This window comes from Myripristis murdjan, chromosome 17 (assembly GCF_902150065.1).
Source record: "Myripristis murdjan chromosome 17, fMyrMur1.1, whole genome shotgun sequence".
Classification (NCBI taxonomy): domain Eukaryota; kingdom Metazoa; phylum Chordata; class Actinopteri; order Holocentriformes; family Holocentridae; genus Myripristis; species Myripristis murdjan.
Window position 1 is genome coordinate 28,209,913 of NC_043996.1, and position 5,224 is coordinate 28,215,136.

Here is a 5,224-nt window from a genome sequence, read left to right on the forward strand (position 1 = left end):
GGGTATTGAATTCAATTATCTACAAAATTACATAGGAAAAAAAAAATCAGAATGTGTGGATTTCATGGAAACGTAATTATTTTTGTCTCCTGGGACTTTAGGCAAAGAGAAGATACCTCGGCGCCGTTGTTTTGGCGAGGCGGGATTCGCCGAGATAGGAAGTCGTTTTTAGGAAATGGGGTTGAAGACTTTGTTGACAGAGGTTCATCCTCTTGCCGGTTCATGCGCTCCGTGTATTGTCGCCGCTAACACGTTTGACCTCCGTGGCTCAGAAACACTCACCGCTCCATCAAGGTCGCTCCGGTGGGATTGGACACTGTAATAACCACTTTGTCAGAGCTGTCAGACTGTGTGTGTGTGTGTGTGTGTGTGTGTGTGTGTGTGTGTGTGTGTGTCTCTATCTACGTGCCTCCATATGTGTATGTTTGTCACTGCGTGCCTGATCCCAGACTTCACTCGCGATAAAAAACATTTCTTTTACCCACAATATAAGTGTTAACTCTTTCCCGCAGCACTTTACTGTGGCCTCCTCGCAGATCCACGGTCGACATATGTTAAAGTGCCGCCCCGCCATCGTGGAGTCACTCAGCCGCCGCAGTCGAAATGTACTTGTAACACTCCAGTGTCTCATTTCCTGCTGTTCGAGCTTCCTAGAAACTAACATAGGCTTGGGATGTGAATCGAAATGACCTGTTCCTGTAAAATGTGTTTCTCTTATAAAATCATCAATGACATGGGATTATAACTCACTAATAACGACTGTAAGTGATTTAACAGTCAATTTATTGTCAAGTTAATTGTGCTGTCTCGTTATCATTACCACACACATTAAAACATAGCCAAATTAAGAGCTACGTTTCCCCATAAACAACCTAACATCAACGCTGAACTCATGAAACTGAGGACCGTTTAGACTCAAATGACAAAAATATGAAATAAACCGGTAATTTATTTTGTACTCTGGCTGATTATGAGAACTGTGTCTCAACCATTAAAGGCAGAATGAGTAGAATTTTATCTAAAACAAAAAAAAAAAACACAATGTATAGACTCATATGTAAATAATGCATCACCATCATCACCTACGAGCCACTAGCAGTGTGTGTTGGTGTGTGTGTCTGCAGAGTCCCTGCCCTCCGCCTGGGTTTTCTTGTTTTGCTGAGCTCAGGACTCCTCTGGGCGTCGGCCTTGGGGCAGCGGGTGTGTAGCTCCCAGCCAATCACAGCGCAGCACGGTGCCAGATTGATAGCACCCCACATCCAATCCGGGAAGCTATGAAAATCACAGACGCGGATCGCAGAAAAAAGGAAATACAGCGAGGAGGAACGCCAAGGGGACAAAGCTCGTTCCACAGCGAGAGAGAACCTGGAGTTGGCTTTGACCCGGTGGCGAGCGCTAAGGGAGAGGAGGAGGAGGAGGAGGATGAAGAGCGACGTGCTGTTGGCCTGTTTTCTGTTGGACTTGAAGGTGCCAGCAGGTCATTTCGTTCCGGCTCCATCCTGGGAAACCAAAACTCACTGCTGCCTCAGAAATGCTAAACAGTGACATCGCTGGTGATTTAATTTCCCAACCAAAACACATATACAGATGTTTTTTTTATATATAGAAGTGTGTTTGCAGATTTGCCAAACTGCTGCCACACCAAAGCTGATGCAGTTTTGTGCTGAATTGTACCGATTTGTTTTTGACTGTGTTACATTGAAGAAAAGACTGTACAAACTACTAATGCAGGATAAACGCATGAAGGGTGGAGGAGTGAAGTCTGTCAGGGGCTCAGAGTGTGTAGCAGAAAGGAGAGAGGGGGAGTCAGGGACTCTGTGTGTGTGTGTGTGTGTGTGTGTGTGTGTGTGAGTATGTGCTACCTCCTGGGAGTTTCCCTCCCCACTCAGCAGTAATGAGCTGTGCAGGCAACATTTTGCTTATGGGCCCATAAACAACGCACTTATTAAGATGGAAGTCGCCGCGGGCAACCAAGGCTAATTTGGATACATATGCGTGGAGAGAGTGGCTTTGGGGGAGGGTGTGTGTGTGTGTGTGTGTGTGTGTGTGTGTGAAGTGGGTGGGGTCTTAGTCAGTCAGGCGGGGTGCAGAGGGGATTGACAGACAGTAAAGGCCAGTGAAGATGCAGGCTCATATTCTTGGTGGCCACTGAGTAAGAGTGAGTGAGTCAGACAGGGGGAGAATAAAACACATGGTAGTAATCGCTGTGAGCAGGGTTTGAACCTGCGCGGGGAAACCCCATTGGATTTCAAGTCCAACGCCTTAACCACTCGGCCATCACAGCTCAAGGCCCTGAGCATCACCTGTAAAGAGTAGCTTCATAGTTTGTGGTTTGCATTTTCCACATCAGTTTGTCCTACCATTACTGATAACAAGACTATTTCAATATATATCAATATATTAATATCAATATATATATATCTTTATTTGTCCCCAATGGGGCAATTAGTTCCGCAACAAAGGGAGCACACACAACAAAAAATACAAACACGCATGACATAGGGGAAAAAAATAAATAAATAAATGGTCACTTGAATTTGAGAGATCATCATTAAAAAAAAAAAAAAAAAAAAAAAAAGAATAAATAAATGGTCACTTGAATTTGAGAGATCATCATTAAATAAATAAATAAATAAAAGAATAAATAAATGGTCACTTGAATTTGAGAGATCATCATTATTTGTTAAAGTGCGCCCTGTCATCTGTGTTCCTGTGCTGAGGATATACCAATCATCGCCGGGACAAATAGCCATTGCAGTGTTTGTATAGTAAAGTGCATATAAATCAGTGTTTTATAGGTCTACACCACCAAGTTTTAAGAGTCTGCACATCCTCAGTCGCTACAGAAGTGGGTTTCACTGATAAGTCAAATAAAGGTGCAGAGGATTCACAGGAGGGCAGGAGGTGTAGCTCACCTGTGTTACATCACAGCTTAAGAAACCCTGAGCGCTATAGTCAACATCACGGCTGAGATCAGACATGTTTCTAACGCGCTGCTCAAACAATCATGTACTTTTATGAGTAGAAGAAAAAACATTCAACACAATTAAGCTTCAGCTGCAAGGTGTCTCTGTTTTTCCCAGAAATGCTGCAAAAAGTATCCCATGACTGAATCAATGTGGATCCACCAGTGTTGGGCATGTTACTTTTAAAAAGTACTTAGTTATGGTTACTACTTCTCCCAAAATGTAACGGAGTTACTTACTGAATTACTCCACTATAACAGTAACTAGTTACCAGGGAAAGTAACTATTGCATTACTTTTTTAAAAAAGTGTAAATATGTCTAAGAATTTGGATTTTTTTCTGAGTGGGTTTCACAAGCCAGTGGCACAGAGTAGAACAGACGGACGTGGACACACAGAATGTACACTAAACATGTAATTTCTTGCCTTTTACCTCAAGGAGATTAAAGTAGTGTCTGTACTTCCACTTTGAAAACGTCCAACTTTCCCTCTGAAAGCTCCGGACTCGCCATCGCTGCAACCCACCTCTGATAGTTTGAGTGTGTGTGTGTGGCTGCTGTCCGTGTGTGTGGTTTGTGTGTAAACCGAACACTGCCTCTGATTGGTTTACCATGAAATCTTACTCTACTTTAGCCAATCATCACCAAATGCGGTTGTCTCGTCCCTCCCTTCCTCCCTCACTAAAGAAAAAAAAAAAAACACCTTTGTAGCTCCTGTGGCCGGGTGTCTGAGAGCCAAGTCACATGACAGCTTCAGTGAGTAGCTTCAGTAACGCACGTCGGTAAAGGTAATGGCGTTGTAACGATGGAAATAGTAATTCGTTAGATTACCCATTACTGAAAAAAATAACGCCGTTAGTAACGCCGTTTATTTCAACGCTGTTGTTCCCATCACTGGGATCCACACCAGAGAGGACTAGAGAGGCTAATTGGGACCTACACTTTTCCAACTTAAAGTTTTCCTACTTAACCTGCAACAAAAACCCCATTGGAGGTTAACGTAAACGTCATCTGTGGCAAAAAGAGCAGCTTCACAGTCAGCTGTTTGCGTTTTCCACATTGAATAATGTTCTCATCCAAGAAAACTTCAGAAATTTTGATGACAGGGTGGTTTGGCCTATCATTACACCTGACGAGACGATTTGTTGAAGTGCACCCTGTCATCCATGTTCCTGTGCTGAAGATAGGGCACGCAGCGTTGCAGCCTTTGTAGGACAGAGATGAGCAATGTGCATGTAAACCAGTGTTTCACAGCTATGCACCACTAAGTCCAAGAGGCTTCACATTCTCGTTGCAATCAATCACTGGAGAAGTGGGGGATAAGTATAAACAAGGGGTGTTCACAGGAAGGGAGGAGGTGTAAATTTCATCACAGCTTGAGAAACACTGAGCTCCACACAGAGTGAACACTGTCGCTGTGAGCAGGGTTCGAACCTGCGCGGGGAAACCCCATTGGATTTCGAGTCCAACGCCTTAACCACTCGGCCATCACAGCTCAGCGGCACCTTTCACGAACTTCCACTTCTGTCTAAAGCTTCTCTAGTTCTGTTCGAGAAAAAAAAAACAAAAAATGGAATGACGGAGTTGTTTAGTGTCTTTCTCAAAGATTCAAGGGAGACCGAGGGAGAGAAACATGGAGGGCGCTGTCACACCAGGCTCATTTAGAGCAGTTTGTTTGGGCGAATGTGAGCACAGGAATCAGAGTCCAGAGACGTGGGACAAAAAAAAAGGTCTGGACTCGCTTCCAGCTGAACCCTGGAGCGGTTCATTTGCAGCGAGGTCGCAGTTTGACCCGCTGACACTGCAGCCACAAAGGAACTTGTTGAGATGATAAATAAGTCTGGCTCCATCATACCACCTAATCAAGCTTACCTGATGCGTCCTCCGTATATAAATTGTTGAATAAGCGCTTGCTGCTTTCCGCTGAGGTATCCCGAGGCAGCTCGTCCTCAGAAAATGCATAAGTAGATTATTTCCAACATGTAAAATTGATCCAAAAAAATAAATAAATAAATAAAAATCAACGCTACCCTTCAGCTTTACCTTGCCTAGTGTGGCCACAGCCAGAGGCTCCAAGTAATAGCAGGCCAACTATTGGTAAAGAGGATTTCCTTTGTAGAAGAGTGTCAGCCGCAAAAAGAAAAAAAAAAAAAAAAAAAAAAAAAAACTCAAAAATAAAAGTTCACTGAATAGCGACACATGGTTAGGAGAATTAATTAATAAGTTAGTAGAATTTTATTATTATTATTTTTTTTTTTTT

At 43.3% G+C, this 5,224-nt stretch overlaps 2 non-coding genes across 2 annotated transcripts; both read right to left on the minus strand.

Annotated features, from left to right (window-relative positions):
• Positions 1-2,202: 2,202 nt before the first annotated feature.
• On the minus strand, positions 2,203-2,284 carry trnas-uga (transfer RNA serine (anticodon UGA)). The gene has a single exon. It is a non-coding gene; the product is annotated as a tRNA-Ser (tRNA).
• A 2,093-nt stretch (positions 2,285-4,377) lies between these two features.
• trnas-cga (transfer RNA serine (anticodon CGA)) lies at positions 4,378-4,459 on the minus strand. Its single transcript has one exon. It is a non-coding gene; the product is annotated as a tRNA-Ser (tRNA).
• Positions 4,460-5,224: the final 765 nt, after the last annotated feature.